At 44.2% G+C, this 17,097-nt stretch overlaps 1 protein-coding gene across 6 annotated transcripts in view; it reads left to right on the top strand.

Moving 5' to 3' along the window:
- Positions 1-17,097, top strand: part of Dido1 (death inducer-obliterator 1) — a 54,779-nt gene that overhangs the window by 3,140 nt on the left and 34,542 nt on the right. For 3 of the 6 annotated variants that reach the window (XM_005362739.3, XM_013352141.2, XM_026787228.1), the window contains exon 1: positions 8,665-8,752. The exons of the other annotated variants lie outside the window; for them this stretch is intronic. The gene's annotated coding sequence lies outside the window, so the exon portion shown is untranslated. Of the gene's footprint in view, positions 1-8,664; positions 8,753-17,097 lie in introns of those variants that run through there. 6 annotated transcript variants of the gene reach the window in all.

Raw genomic sequence — 17,097 nt, forward strand, 5'->3', positions numbered from 1 at the left:
TTTTTTTTGATTTTCGAGACGGTTTCTCCGTAGCTTTTTGTTCCTGTCCTGGAACTAGCTGTAGCTAGACCAGGCTGGCCTTGAACTCACAGAGATCCGCTTGCCTCTGATTAAAGGCGTGCGTCACCACTGCCCAGCTAACTTTTTTTTTTTTTTTTTGAGACAGGGTCAAAATCTGCCTGCCTCTGCTTCCCAAGTACTGGGATTAAAGGTGTATACCATTGTATCTGGATTCTGTTGTGTTTAAGAGCATAAATAAACTATAAAGCAAAAACACTGCAGTTCATATCAAGTAATAGTCTTGAGCAAGGTGCTTTTGTAGGTATTTCGTGGCATATAAAGTATTCATGTTTTGTATTCAGAACCAAGACTGCAGGGCCCAGAGAAATAGCTCAGTATTTGCTGATCTTGCTTGGCAGTTTGATTCCCAGCCCCCACATCTGATGGCTTATAACTGCTTGTAACTCCAGCTCCAGGGGATGTGATCTTCTCCTCTTCTTCCTTTTTTTTCTTTTTTGTTTTAGACAGTGTTTTTCTCTGTAGCTTTGGAACATGTCCTGGAACTCACTCTGTAGACCAGGTTGACTTCAAACTAACCGAGATCCTCCTGCCTCTGCCTCCCAAGTGCTAAAATTAAAGGAATGTGTCACCACCACCTGGCTCTGGTATCCTCTTCTAAAATCTGCAGGCATCTGCACCTGTGTACACAGACACATACATAGACACACACACACACATAATTTTTTTTAAAATATTTTTTATGGTTTATTTAACTATTTTATGTGCATTGGTGTGAAGGTGTCAGATCCCCGCAACTGGATCTTCAGACAGTTGTGAGCTGCCATGTGGGTGCTGGGAATTGAACCTGGGTCCTCTGGAAGAGCAGTCAGTGCTCTTAACCGCTGAGCCATTTCTCCAGCCCCACACACATAATTTTAAAATAATAAAAAACATTTTTAGCCAATATTGACCTAGCCTGCTACCTGCCTGAGTATACATATGCATCTTAACACACATACACACACCTTTAATCCCAGCACTCAGGAGGCAGAGGCAGGTGTATCTCTGTGAGTTCCAGGCCAGCCTGGATTACAAGAGCTAGTTCCAGGACAGGCTCCAAAAGCTACAGAGAAACGCTGTGTTCCCCCCCCCCCAAAAAAAAAAAACATTAAAAAGAACCCAGAAAGCAGTTGATCAGTGAAGCATGGGTGAAGGGTGAACCTTGCTAGAAACATCTCAGATTCAGTATGTGTTTGATTTTGATTTATTTGTTGCACGCTTGGAAACCCATTGCGGCTACCAAATTTTTCATGGTCTACTCTTCCCATTTCAGTTATGTGACCCCATAGAGGATGGCAACTCCCAGTCTGAGAAAGGTGGCTCAGCAGCTAAGAGCACTTACTGCTTGTAACTCCCACTTCAAGGAATTTGGTTCCCTCCTCTGACCTCCATGAGCACTGTTCATGCATATGGTGCATATACATATAGATACGGGCAAGATACTCATAAATAAAGTGTCTATAATAATAATACATGTAATATAATGTTATCATAAACCTGTCTATGCAGGTAAGACACTCATAAACTGTCTATAATAATAATATGTAATATAATAAACTTGTCTATGCAGGCAGGACACTCACACATAAGCATGGTGGTGCATACCTTTAATCTCAGCACTTGGAGGCAGAGTTTGAGGCCAGCCCGATCTACACAGTGAGTTCTAGGTCAACCCGGGTTATGTATAGAGACATTGTCTCAAATAAAAAAGAGTGGAACTACTATTTTTTTTTTCTTGGATCTCGACATTCTACCCCCATATTGCTAGTGCCTTATATCATGAGTCCTTAAAAACATAAGGTTCACTGTGCGGGGAGGTGACTTAGTAAAGTGCTCACTACGCGGACATAAGAACCTGAAAACTGACACTGGAGCTTCTCTCTAATCCCAGTGCTAGGAGGCAGACTCGAGAATCCCCGAGACTTCCTGGCAAGCCCACCTATCTGAACTGGAGCTCCCAGTTCAATGAGGGTCATTCTCAAAAGTAAGATAGAGATTGAGGAAGACATCTAACCGACACTGACCTAGCCTGCTACCTGCCTGAGTATACATGTGCATCTTAACACACATACACACGTGAGCACACACAAAGACAAGTAAGGCTTTTGTGTATTGGGCATCTCAGTTAATAAAAGTATTCAGTGCATTTTAGGTACTTTATATGAATCTGTTGAGTAGATGGGGAAATAAATGAGTGAATACTACTGAGGTCCTTCTCCAGGATGAATACTAGCAAAGGGGAGAGGGTTTGAAGACAATAGCTCATTTTTTTTTTTCTTTGTGTGGGGATAGGTACATTGAGGAATGCATAAGGGCCAGAGGAGATGGCCTGTGTTTTCTGTCACTTCACCTATTTCTTCAAGACAAGGTCTCTCACTAAACCTAAAGCTAGACTTGTAGCCAGCAATCCTGTCTGCCCCCTCACCACCACCCACACAGTGCTAAGGTTACAGATACATGCTTAACTCTCTCTGGCTTTTTATGTAGGTGCTAGGGGTTAGAACTCAGATGGCCTTACCCACTGAGCTATCTTCCAACCCCTGTGAGCCAATTTTTGTGTGTTAGGCTTTGAAATGCTTTTGAGTTTGAGGTTTACAAGAGAAGGTTCTGGGGAGCAGGTGAAAGGGTAGATCTAGATGAGTAGAGGTGGATTTCTGCAGTACGTGTGGAACACATAGGAGAGTGGAGCAGAGCAATGAAGACCTGTGTGCAGTGGTACTAAGGATGTCAGAGAGTAGGAAATAGGTGGGCATGTCCAGAGACAGCTGCCAAGTCGACAGGAATATCATCGGCCTGGTGGAATCATTAACTAGCCAAACTTCCTGTGTGTACTAGGTGGACCTAAGGGAGAAAAGCCATAAGATTTGGCCCTGAAGTAGGAGGGGCTATCCTGTGGTCAAAGGTGCTCTGCAAGCCAAGACAGAAAGGGGTTTGAAATTGTTTCATTGTTAAAGAGTAGCAGTTCTCAAGCCTGGTGTTGGTGATACATAACTTTAATACCAACACATGGGAGGCAGAGACAGGTGAATCTCCCCAGTTTGAGCTCAGACTGGTCTACATAGTGAGTTCCAGTACAACCAAGGCAACACAGAGAAACCCTGTCTTAGGAAAAGAAAAAGAAACGGCAGCTCTGGAGAGAACTAAAAGTATATGGGCTTGAAAGAATTGGCCGGTAAGGTAGCTCAACAGGTAAAAGGTGTTTGTGCTAGCTGCATGATGCTGTAAGCCTGATGGCCTGTGTTCTAGACCCTGGGAACACATGTAAAGGTGGAAGGAGAGAAGATTCCACCACACCCATGCTGGTGATGGTATGGCTATACACATAGCACAGTAATAAACAATTTTAAATAAAATTTGAAAAAACATTATCAAAGGTTTGAGGTGGTGCTCAGTGGTAGAGCAAATGTCTAGCACAGACAATCCATAGTGGTTTCAGTCCCCGCGCTGAATAATCAAATATCATAGAGCTTTTTTATAAGAGGGAAAAGCATTCTGAGGATAAAATACAGAACACTTCCATTAGGTTAATGTTCAGATGCCAGGATGCTAGCCATGTTGTACAGAATGGCTTTTTTCCCACCTTGAGATAGGGTGTAACTGTAGACAGGCTAATCTTGAACGCAGAGACTATCCTGCCTCTCTGCTTTTCAGATTCTGGGATTAAATGTGTGTGCCACCAGGCATGGCCAGAACTACATTGTCTCTGTATATACTTTTACTCTCAACAAAAACATAAACCCTGGCATTCTGGAGTCTTTGGCTTTTGTAGAATCTGCAAAACAGCTTCACGTTTACTCTTCAATTTTTTTTTTTTTCTGTTGGGAGGAAGGAACTTTTCCTTCCAGTTCCAGGGAATCTGACTCCCTCTTCTGACTTATTTGGGGGCCCTAGGTACACACATGGTGCACATACATATATGCAAGCAGAACACTTCCTTTTTTTTTTTTCGAGACAGGGTTTCTCTGTGGCTTTGGAGCCTGTCCTGGAACTAGCTCTGTAGACCAGGCTGGTCTCGAACTCACAGAGATCCGCCTGCCTCTGCCTCCCGAGTGCTGGGATTAAAGGCGTGCACCACCAACGCCCGGCCAAGCAGAACACTTCTATGCATAAAATAAATCCCAAAAAGAGACTATGATTGACCTCTCATCCTTTAAAAAAAAAGATTTATTTATTTATTTAATGTATGTGAGTACTCCGTGGACTTTATATCAGAATAGAGCATCAGATCCCATTATAAATGGTTGTGAACCACCATGTAGGTACTGGTAATTGAACTTAAGACCTCTGGAAGAGCAGCCAGTACTTTTAACTGCTGAGCCATCTCTCCAGCCCTGCCCGACCTTGGGTATTTTTGCATAGATTCTGTTTTCCTTTGGACACATTATTTTGCAACACACACACAAGCTTTGGTGTGTGTTTGTTTTTGAGATAGAGTCACAGTGGTTTTTGTTGTTTTTATTGTTTGTTATTATTGTTTGTTGTTGTTATTGTTTGTTTGGTTGGGTTTTTTTGATTATCTATCTATCTATCTATCTATCTATCTATCTATCTATCTATCTATCTATCTCTCATCTATCTATCTTCTATCTATTTTAAAAGACAGGGTTTCTCTGGCCCTGTCTGTCCTGGAATTCACTCTGTAGAACAGGCTGGCTTAAAACTTAGTTACACTTGCTTCTGCCTCACCAATGCTGTGATTAAAGGTGTGTACTACCACTGCCTGTTGAGTTTTTTTTGTTTTGTTTTGTTTTTAAAGACAGTGTTTCAGTTTGTAGCCAAAGCTAGACTGAAACTCACTCCTTACTGCCTCAGTCTCTTCTGTGCTGGCAATACAAATGTTACCACACATGTCTACAAAGTCTGTGAATTGTTTTCTTGGCTCTTCTGTTCTGCCATTACCCTATGCTCTTTACTGTGATGGAAGGTGATGCTGGTTCTCAGTTGTGTATGGATGTAGCCTTACCAGAGAAAGATCTGCTGCAAATCTGAATCTCCTGTTGTCTTTAAAGAAGAACCAAAGGCTTCTGCTTTACTTTGCTCTGCTTTGTGCAAAGCAGCTGGTGATTTGTTAATGGCTTGTTCGGTGCTGTGTAAATAAATGTATTGTATCTAAAGTTAACTGTTGGCTACCAGATCACTAATGCCTGGCATCTCTCTAGGTTGGCTCTGGGTTCAATCCCTAGTACTGCACATAATAAAATGAACTAGAAGCTAACTGTTGATTTTCAGTTTTATTTTATTTTATGTGTATGAGTGTTCTGCTTGTATGTATGTGCACATGCAGTGGGTGCCTGGTGCCCAAGGAGACCAGAAGAGGGTAGTGAATCCCCTGGAACTGGAGTTAAGGGTAGTTTTTTGCCTCTTTTGGAATGCTGAGAACTTAAGTCCTCTGTAAGAGCAACAAGTGCTCTTATAACCACTGAACCATCTCTCCAGTTGTTTTTATATATTTTGCTATATATTTATATATAACAAAATAAAAAAAAGAAACACTCAGTGATTTAAGCTTTTCTTAGAAATAAGAAAACTCAACATCTTTGCATGCCCTCCTCTCCCCTCAGTGACCAGTGTATCTGCATGTTCTGGACATGTAGACTCAGCTGGCTTAGGGTCAGTAGTGCTCTGGAGCCAGGCTTGGTGGCACAAGCTTGTGATGTTAACAGTTTGGAGGCTGAAGCAGAGGATCTTAAGTTTTAGGATGGTTGGCTACATAGACAGATTGTGTGTGGCACTGAGTGGGGGTGCAGCTGCACTGAACAAGTACCAACTTGTTTCTTGTCCTTAGTCCCTAGACAATACAGCATACCATTTATGTAGTATTTGCATCGTATCTGGTGTAAGTCATCCAGAGACTTGTGCAGGTTCTAAGGAAATAATTGATATAAAGGACTTGAGGGTCTATGAATGTTATCACCCTGAGGAGGGAGGGCTGTGCCAGGTTTCTCTTCTGGGAGTCTGTGTTCTGTCTCTGTAGAACAGGAGTTGTGTCATAAATCAGTTTGTACACTTGTTAGTTGGGTTTCTGTGGATGAGAGTGTGCCACAGGTGTAGCTGGCCAAGTGCAGGTGCACAGCACCACCACCCTTGTGCATGACCTGTCAGCAGTGTAGGCAGGGACTCTCCAAAGGGAGCATAAACAAACTAGGGCTGGAGAGATGGCTCAGTGGTTAAGAGCATTGCCTGCTCTTCCAAAGGTCCTGAGTTCAATTCCCAGCAACCACATGGTGGCTCACAACCATCTGTAATGAGGTCTGGTGCCCTCTTCTGGCCTGCAGGCATACACACAAACAGAATATTGTATCTGAGGGTAGGTCAGGGCGCAGGGGACAAGAGGAAGCAAGTCAAGCCAGCCTGGTTTGCCTTATTCCCCCCCCCCCCTTCAAACCCTGATTTGTCTCAGGGTCCACACATCCCCGGGATGGTTTATTCTTGCCTACCTGGAAGGCCAGCAGTGCTTTGGGCCCAGACCCCTTAAGTCTGGATCTCATATTGTTACAAGATCTTGCTTGGTGAGTAGTCTGGGCTGTCCTGAAACTGCCATCTTTCTGCCTCCTCCGTCCCAGGCATGGGCTGAGTTGGAAAGTGGTCCTACCTACCAAGTTTCCAATGTTTGCTGCAAATCTCCAGGGTCTTGAAATTTTGGATTGGGGGTTTCAAAGCAGAATTTTAAGTGGCACTGTCCATAGGATTTAACTTTTTGTATTGCACTCTATTGTATGTGTTGCCATGGTATCTGTGTGGATGTTATCAGAGGACAACTTGGAGTAGGATCTCTCTTTTTGCTACATGGATCCTGGGGATCAAACTTAGGTCTTGGTGACAAGTACCTTTATTTGTTGAGCTATCTTCCCAGGCCTGCTATTCCTTTCCTTTCCTTTTTTCTTAAATTCGTCTGTGTATATGCACATAAGCATGGTGGGTGGTGTCCAGTGTCCTCTTAGGCTAGAAGCCAGAAAGCGGTAGGATCCTCCTGTCTTGGAGCCAGGGTTACAGACATTTGCCAGGATGCCATCTTGTTATGTGGGTGCTCGTGATTGGAACAAGATCTTAACTGGTGACTGTTCTTCTGTCTTCTGGTTTTTACTTTTAAAGAATAGGAATGACTATTCAGTTAGTAGAATCCAACTTAAAAACACTCAAACTAGGGCTGGAGAGATGGCTCAGTGGTTAAGAGCATTGCCTGCTCTTCCAAAGGTCGTGAGTTCAATTCCCAGCAACCATCTGTAATGAGGTCTGGTGCCCTCTTCTGGCCTGCAGGCATACACACAAACAGAATATTGTATACATAATAAATAAATAAATATTTTAAAAAAAACTCGCAAACTACAGATGTTTTTCACCAAGTATGGTGGTACCTATTGGAAATGACAGGAACAGTGAGCTGATAGTTGTTCCGTAGATGGCCACTCAGGCACAGCTCCCCGAGCACACTGCAGGGTGGTCCACTGGGGCTGAGTTCCTGCTTCTGTCCTGTTCTGTAATATCTGGGCCTTCGCTGTGGCCTGTGATGTGAGTGCCCCCATTCTGCCGCTTGCACAGGCTCACACTGGATTCAACCCTGTCTGGTTCTGTGTCTAAGGGTAGAAGCCTCCTTCAACTCAAGGGCAGAGTTGAGAAATCAGAGTAGACTCTTTGACAAGAGTCAGAAAAGTGGTCTTGAAGGATCGCAGCTTCCTACTCCACTGGAATTCCCAGGAGTTAGCATGTAACCTTGAGACTGTTAGAGAGAAAACAAATCTACTTAAGTCCTGGGCTTCTGGACGGGGCATTAGAGCGCTCCACGGTGTGGGTGAGGCTTTACTAGACAAGGACACATCTTGGTTCTTCGAGAGGGCAGAAGACTCTAACTTCCAAGACACGTGCCTGTGTACAAACGTAAATTTAAAACTGGCTGTATGGACCCTGGTGTTCACTGCTCTCAGGACGAGCGGCTAGTGTTCATGGTCCTGCAAGGGAATAACGACCTACCTCCGCTTTCCTGAAGTATTTGGGGTACAGTGAAGGAATGTCACTCTAGTTAGCACTAGGGGAAAATACGTAATGTTGGGCTGGGGGTCCGACCCTCGTATTCACGTACACCCAGGCATTGAGAACTAGTTCCAGGAAGGAACGGTCACGGGGCAGGGGTGTTTCTAGTACAGGAGTGAAGCGGGTCAAGTCCTAGGGAATTCCTGCTGGGCGGACGCCGCTCCCTGCCCCGCACACACCCTGCCAGAGGCCAAGTGAGCAATGCCCCCTGCGGAAGGACTTTGGGGTCTTTTCTTCCTGGCTCCGCCCCAACGGAATCGGACGCAGGTTTAACTCAAGCATCCATTCCCCCCCCCCCCCCCCGCTGGCGCAGTGAGCTTTTACAGCTTTCGAAATGCTTGGCAGAGTACTGCCTCAGGATAGCCCGAGGAATCTCTCGGCGGCTTTGGATCCCAGTTTAGCCCCTTGGTTCGAGACGCGGGAAAATGTCTAGCGTGTCTAGGACACAGGACCAGGCGGGCCCTCCCGGGAACCTGGGTATCAGTAGTGGCGCATGCGTGCGGTCAGGACGGCATAGGCACTCTATCCTCGCGGCGTCTCGGTGGCCAGTTGATTTCTTCCGCTTGCTGTGCGGCTTGCCGCTCTAGGCCGGCAGTCTCGCTGGCCTCCTCCGCTCTAGTTCCGCGGCTGCTCTGGAAATGGCTGCGGGATCCCGGCGGCCGCGGTAAGTGGCTCTGTGTAACGAAGGAGGGTGGGAGCCCTGTGGACCCGGACGGCACTTGGAATCGGGACTAGTCGGAGCGGCGCCTTGCCCGCAGCCCAATTCCTGCGAGCGGTGTTACCGCGCCGAGAAAATGGCGTCGCGGCCCGCGGGGCCCTTTCCGGCCCCTGACAGAGGAGTCGCGGAGGAGCGCGCGAGGCCGGCCGGGCGGTCTGCGTCTGGTTGAATTGTGTGGTCCAGGCCGGTCCGGGCCTCGGAGACTGTGGAACCCATGAGTGCGAGTCGGAGTTGCGGGCCCGCCCGCCCGCCCGCGGCCGCAGATCCTCGGCATTATGGTCGAGCACTGTGTGAGACGGGGACTGGGCCTGGGCGCGCGTCCGCGGGTGTGCTGGCCGGTATCTCGTGGCGGGGGAGGGCTGCTTTGAGGAAGATTTAGTCCCGGTCTCGTGTGTGACTTAGCGCCTGGGCGTTGCCCCCCCCCCCCATTATCTCGTACCGATGTTGGTGGCCAGGTGCGTGTTAATGTAAATGGATCTTAAGTGACTGAGTAAAAGACCCTGGTTTTGATTGGGAGTGTATGTTTAATTTTCCACAAAAAGAGGTTTCTTGTTAAATCAACTGGAGATTCTGTCAGACAAACTCAGTTGTGTACAAGAGAAAGAGCACACAAAAAAGGTTGTGCAACTGATTGCCCCTGCCAGCACCCATGACCAGCACTTTCCTCCTGGCATTCAGGGCATGAGTAGCATCACAATGGCTTGCTGAGACTATGTGCTAGGGGGCTGAGGGAGGCCCAGGTCGGTCTTGAAGGTGAGGTGGCATGTCTTCCTGTGAGGCAGTTCATTCGCCGGAGTTTTCTATTGCCATTAAAGCTCTCTGGACCTCTGGTAGGTACTGCCTTAATAGGCTAGAGTCTTAATTCCTCAGTCAGTGGTGAGCAGCTCAAGGAATGATTTCTCAGTGTATGGGTGCTGGGCCAGGCTTTACACATCTCTCAGCAGGACTTGTCTTACTGTGTAATACACCTGTACGACGATGTCAGATGTCCATAAGTAAACCAGCCTGTTTCACCTTGCTCTTAGATCCCTGCACAGTGTCCCATGTCTTAGGATCAGTTTCTCATGCTCAAGTCTCAATTAAGAAATTGTCCCGAAACAGTCTCTTTTGAATCTTAATTAGATGACTGGGTTCTATGTAGATAAAAGCCCATTAGTTTCTATGATTGTATCAAATGATGTGTGTTGGTTCAGTTACGAAGGTTATATGATTAACAGACAGTGATACAGTGCTCTTAGGAAAGAGGTCAAAGCCCAAAGTCTAAGTTGTGCTTTTTTGATCTGAGTGTGCAAGCTCACCTGTGAGACAGACCTTGTTGACCAGACTTTAGTTTATTTTCTGAGCAGTCATTTTGAGAAGTTGATAGGGGAGGTGAGTAGGCAGTTGAGGCTGGAGAGGTGGGTCAACTATTAGGAGCTCCTGTTTCTCTTCTAGAGGGCCAGAGCTGGGTTCCCAAGCATCTGTGTCATCTGGAGGGCTATTTGTAACCCCAGTTCCAGGAAATCCTATGCCCTCTTAGAAGAATGATTCTGCTCTTGTTTCTATACAATTTATCCCTAGGAGTTGATAATTCTGCACTGTTTGTAGGGCGTATACTTCTTTCTGTGGGTCTGATGTGTGAGTGCTAGGGGTATGTTTTTCATGTGCTAATAAAACTGAAGTGGTATGTAATACACCATGAAAGGGTACGCCAGTTTTTTCCAAAATGAAGGTGGCTTTATTGTGCATGGGTCAGGAGGTGTAATACTTCAGAGTGGGCTAGAGAGATGGCTCAGGTGTTAGGAGCATGTGTGCTTTACAGAGTTCAGTTCCCAGTACCCATGCCAGCCAGCTCGCAGCAGCATATAACTCCAGCTTCAGGGATCTGACACCTCTGGCCTCCACGGGCACCTGCACTTGTGCCCATACAAATGCACATACACAAAATTTAAAACAATAAAAATAAGTAATTTTCAGAATAATTTGTTTTATGCATGGGTGTTTTGTCTGAATGTGTGTCTCTATGCCACCTGTCCCTGGTGCCCTCAGATGTCAAGAAGAGGGTAACTAATCCCTTATGTGGGTGTTGGTTATCAAACACTGATTCTCTGGAACAGCATTCAGCAATCATTCATCTCTCCGGCCTCATAAATTTTTTAAGGATAATATTTATATAGAAAAATTGTAAAACAGTACAGAAAAAGTGGAAACCCTGCGAGTAGCTTATGTTAAAGCTGTTTGTGTGTTCAGAAGCGTGGCTGTTTGCTGGTGCTCTTCCCCAGTGCTGTGGAGACCCACTCAGTGGCACTTTCCATGTCTTGAAATTTCAAATTAGTTACCTCTTGTGACAACATGGCTGTGTGTACTCTTACATTAATTTACTGAATTAAATGGAAGCAGACTCCTGGCATGAGCACAGGCATGATAATACCTACTTTGGTGCTCTTGGTTAAATACGTCCCTACATCCTTCAGGAAATGTGGACACTTGTCATTTTGGTAGGTGACGTTGACCATCTCTTGCACATTTGCCAAGTGGGGTGCTGACCTGGTAGGACTTCAGAAAGGATTTTAGGAAACTTGAGATCTGTGTTGACCCCACTTCAGGAATGAGATGGTAACAGCCCAGTGCAAAGTCCACAATTTGCAGCCAAATTCCTTTTCACACTTGGTTCTTCTGAGCCTCTACCCCACCCCCACTTAGCTAAACCTAACCCCCAAATGTCTTACAAGGGAATCATTCTCTAACTGTTGAGGATAAAAAGTACTGGTTATTGGGATAGGAGCAGGAATTGGGAGCCTATATCTAGAGAGCTATCCCCTGAGAATCCTGATAGCCAGGGACCATCAGGATTTGTTAGATTGTAACTTAAGAAAGTCATGTATCTTTGAATTGATGGAGCCTTCTTTTTACCTGTTTTTACTTGTGCTAATGTTGAGTAAGTACTTGCTGTTGCTCTTAACTGGCTTGAATGGAGTTCAGCTGTGCATGGATCTGCACAAGATAATACAGGAAACTGTTTTTTCAGTGCCAGACTTCAAAATCCTACCCCCTCCCCCCATAAAACAAAAGGGAAGAAAACCCCATGCATTGTTCCCCCCAGTCTCAGGAGGAAAGGAAGATTCCAGCTGGAGTTTCCCAAGCCTTACAGCCTCCTCAGCATAATAATGGAACCTCAGCGAGGAGGGAAAGAGGTGGAATCAGATTGGATGTAGTTACTGTCCTTGTGAATCCTGAGATAGAAAGGGTGCTTTCTTTGGGTAGCAGCCAGTGTGGGGGCTCTGTGCTCAGCCCAGACTCCAGGGTCTTTACACTAAAGAGCTTTTGATTTAGGCTTTGTTGATCCTGATTGTTTGATTTTACAACTGATACATTTAAACATTTTAGTCATTTTAAAATACTTAGTTAAACTCACCTGCCTTTATGCTAATAAATATATCGTGGAACTGATTTCTGAGTCTAAGACCACTTCGTGAGAAAAGTAAAGGTTATGCTTTTTGTAAATTGTTTATCTCACAGCGACTGGTTCTTTCATCTGTTTCTACTTCAAGTGGCACATCACTGAGCTTCTGGAAAAGTGTGAATTAGTTCTCAGTGACAATAAAGAGGGCATACGATACCTTACTGCTGTGCAGATAGCTTGGATCTAGGGGTCCAACTAGCCATTGTGACCATTACTGTTCATAACAATTAAAAGTGTTCATTTTGGTTTTTTGTTTTGTTTCAATTTTCCAAGAGTCTCACTATGTGGCTCTGGCTGTTCTGTTAATCTCTGTGTAGACCAGGCTAGCCTGACTATGCCTCCTTATTGCCAGATGAGGCGGCACAGCATTCTGGAGGCAAAGGCAGGCGGATCTCTGTGACTTCGAGGCCAGCCTGGATTATAGAGCAAGTTCTAGGACAGCCAGGGCTACACAGAGAAGCTCTCTCAAAAAGGGTGCTCTTGTTATTGAAATGAGTTCAAAGAATAGTTGACTTTTAACACCTAGAAAAACAGATCACCTTCATACTGTTAGACAGTTTGAACTATTTTTATTGTCTCAACTAGTTTCTTCTCTTTGGGGGAAGGTGTGGAACAAATGATTTTCTTGTGCTTTTATTCAGTTCATGCTTCTCCAAGAGATGTGAGTTAGGAACTGCCATTGCTATGACACTTAGGACAACACCACATTCAGCTGAAGGTGTCAACATGGGAGAGGAACCTGGGTTGTGTCTGACTAGCCCTTTGCATTTACCATAGACATAAGATGGTAAAACTAACCTTCATCTGGGGCTTTGGGAGGGAGTAGTACTAACTCCAGGTTGTAGGATTGCCTTGGAAACACTAAAAGAGGGCCTCCAAGTTACGTGTGTGCGTGCACACATTGTCGGGTAGTCAGCTCGGAGTGCAGTGTGGATGCTGCTAGGTTTCCTGATGAGCCCAAGAAACGACACGTGATGGTGACCATAAGAGCAACAGTTACCTATAAAGAGTCCCACTGTCTCTGGGAATGGAAAGAGGTAGGAGGGGCCCACCCTCTATGTAGTTGTTTTAAGAAACATGGCATCCTGCTCCAAACAAGGCAGAACTGCCACAGAGTTTCTTGTTCCTAGCCACCACTAGAAGAGTTGAAATTTCCTCCCTGAGTTTCCACCAAACTTAAAAGTGTGTGTGTAAGTGTGTGTGTGTGTGTGTGTGTGTGTGTAAGTGTGTAATTTTTTAAAAACTAGATATTGGAAGGAGTGAATGTAGGATACACTGGAGGATTCGTTTCAACAATTCTCAAAGTTGATTTTTCTCTTGACAAGTGTTGCTGTTTGTCTCCACGTTTTTATAAAGCAGTAGTAGCTATGAAGGATTTTTTTTTTTTTGGTTTGTTTGTTTGTTGTTTTGAGACATGGTTTTTGTGTGTAGCCTTGACTGTCCTGATCAACTCTGTAAACCAGGTTGGCTTCGAACTCAGAGATCCATCTGCCTCTGCCTCCCAAGTGCTGGGATTAAAGGTGTGCGCCACCACCGCCCAGCTTTTTCTAATGATTTCCTCATAGTTTTCTTTCACCTAACCAGAATAATTTAATAGCATGTAATTTTGGTAAATATCATTTGTATTGTTGAGCAATAGATACTGAGAGAAATAAAACCTGGGCTTCTTAATTTTCCTTCATGGGCCCCAGCATCAACATGTGTGATAGAAAATTTTTTGCAGCTTGCAAACCTTGGAGCTCAATAACAAGAACCAGGCCTTGCAGCCTGCTGGGTAAGAATCATATGGACAGCAAGCTGCTCCCACTGAGGCCAAGAGGAGAGGAAGTTTTCCCATTTCTGAACAAGCTGAATTTTCTAGGCACATTCTAATTATTAATTTACTTTATGGGATTAAAACCGAGTTTAAAAAGAGCCTTTTCTTGGATAATCTTTAATTTTTTTTTCATAAACTGGGTTAGCACCTTCTAAAGCCCCATTTACTTACCAGAGATTGCCCAGATAAAAGATCATTAAAAATAGAAAATATCAGTAATGATAAACTGTCCTGACCTGTTAGCATTAACAAATTCTTAGTTAGAGCCAAACCATCTAATTCCTAACAAGTTAGAATTGCTTCACAACTCGATTCTTGCTGGTGTTCTGCAGAGTGCTCAGCCCCAGCACCCCCCAGCATTGCCTGAGTCTTCTGAGCAATCCTAACTGTACTCAGGAGGTAGAGTCAGGGTCATCCTTAGCTGCATAGGGAGTTGGAGATCAGTGTAGACTACATGAGAGCCTGTCTAAAATAGTTTTGAATATCATTTCAAGAAAAACTGAAGTTTGCAAACATTTTGTGTTTCAGTCGGGCAGAACGTGCATGTACACTTGGGTATTGTCATGACTGGTTTTCTGGAATTGCGGTGGCATGCGTGTAGGAGCTTCATGTGACAGTCTGTCACACTTTAAAGTGCTTCTTGCTGAGAGCTGAGAATTAGGTTTTGTGTCTGTGACTGTAGATAGCTTTAAGTGCACAGCTGTTAGAATAGTGATAATCTAATCTTCACTAAAGTTTTTTAAAGTGATATTTAACATTTTGGGAGAGTGGGTCTTGCTTAATTTCTCCTTTGCATTGGTAATGATGTTTTGCTGAGTTAGGAAATGGGAAGGGATTTTGGAGGTTGTTGTGGGGCACATTAGGATGGAAGGTGATGCATTGTAGATGCTGCTTCTCACTGTCTTGCACTGTCCAGCATGATCTTAATTACTAGAAATGGCACAGAGCTGAAGTTCTTTTTCTGCTCCATGGGCTTCTGTGGGACGCCTGAAACCTGCCTTGGACTTGTGTGGCCAAAACTTTCTGAAATAATAGAGACACATGCTGAGTTTTCCTGACAGCTGATTTGTGCACTCATGCATAAAGGGCCCTGTGCTCCCCCTATGGACTGGGTTTGTAAAATACACATTTCCCTTTAGAATATCTTTGAAGCCAAGGAAGATGGCTCGCTCAGTGGGTAAGAGTGTTTGCTGCCAAGCCTAATAGCCTGAGTTTGATCTTCAGACCTGTATGGTGAAAGGAGATAATGACTACTGCCAGTTGCCCTCTGACATGTGTATGTACATACAGAGAAAATAAGTGTAATTTAAAAAATTTTAATATCCTCAAACAAAATGTACATCTACATGCTGTTTATATCAGGCCTAGTCCTCAGTGCACACTGTATCACTTTCCTGTGAGGAGCTGATACTTGTAATTCCTGTAGAATGTCTCCTTGGATGATAAGGCACTGCAGCTGTCAGTTCTCCAATACAAATGATGTAAGTCTCAAGAAAAGCAACTGAGGATTTCTTGCAAAACGTAAAATTTGCACTTCCAAGAGAAAATTAGAATTTTGGAAACTGGTATCTGTCAGCGTGAGCTTGACAGATTTCCAGTAATTAAACATTGCCAAGGCAATCCAAGCCATTACAGATACCTCTCTTCAACTCTGCCTGTCTTCTGTGCTCCAGTGTTTTCTAATGGGTCAGAAGATGCAATTTGGGTAAAAGACTCACATAATGCCAGACAAGACCGTGGATTAATGCAAGAAAGAGACCTTGATTGGGTTACAGTCCACAGCGCTGCTGACTATTGAAACTGCTGCTGTTGATTTGATGCAGTTTCAAAGAATATCCACAGCTATGTGAAATGAATGACATGCCTCTGTAAGGCAGGGGCTTTCTTCATAGAGTTCACACAAAACAATACATGATAGAAGCATGTTTGGAAATCCTGTTATCTTTTGTTAAGCCAGAGAATTACCATTCTTAATACTTGTATGGTTTTGGAAATAACTAAGAGTGATATTAAGTATTGTGTTCCACATTAAAAAAATATATTGTAGTCTTCAGTGTATACTTCGCTGAGATCAAAAGCTTTGAAACCTACCACCTAAGAATGCTGGTCAGCCATATAACCTGTTTCTCACTCTTCAGCATGTACTTGGCATTGAATCTCTGGAGACTCTGTCCTTTACAGCACTGCTGAGAAATGGTAGCTCTTTTTAAGGACACTAGGATAGCCCATGTCTTGAATTTGCTACAGTCTCCTGTCTGTTCCCAGAGTACTGAGATTACAAGTGTATGCCATCACACTTTACTGGCTTAGTTTTGTGTGTGTGTGTGTGTGTTGTATGTATATGGTATGTACATGTGAATGTGCATGTCTGTGTACTTGGCATTCTGTCTCTTAATCTATTGCTTTCTACATTACTTGTTTAGTCAGGGTCTCACTGAACTGGAAGCTTGGCATTTTAGCTGGACTGATGGTGGCCTTCAAGTGTTCAGGATCTGCCTTTCTGAGCACTTTTCTAATGTAGTTACCAGTGTAGTGCATGGAGCCATATAAGCTTCATATGGTGGGTGCTGGGGATTTGAACTTGAGTCCCATTGAGTCATCTCCCCAACCCCCTACATAATATTTTAATACTGTAATTTCACTGTATAATCTGTACTGGCTAATAGGAAACAGTGGGTTTTAACTGAGGGGGGGATGCCCTTTATAGTATCTGGTTTAGTGTTGCACACCTTTAGTTCTAGCATTCAGGAGGAGACTAAAGTCAGTAGGACTTCCACAGGCTCCAGGGCATTTTGGCCTAAAATCAGACCCTGTTCAGAAAGAGACTGACAGATCATGCACACACTTAGAAATGTGCAGTTAATTGTAACTTTAGCACACTCAGAAAATGGCCACTTTTTCTTCTTTGGGGAGGAATTGTTAATGTGATTGCAATTTCATGACTACTTTTTATATGGACTGTGCTATATATGTGTGGAATTATATACTAATTTGGGATAGAAATGTAATATAATTTTTTACTTATTCTTTATT

This window comes from Microtus ochrogaster, linkage group LG8 (genome assembly GCF_000317375.1).
Source record: "Microtus ochrogaster isolate Prairie Vole_2 linkage group LG8, MicOch1.0, whole genome shotgun sequence".
Lineage (NCBI taxonomy): Eukaryota > Metazoa > Chordata > Mammalia > Rodentia > Cricetidae > Microtus > Microtus ochrogaster.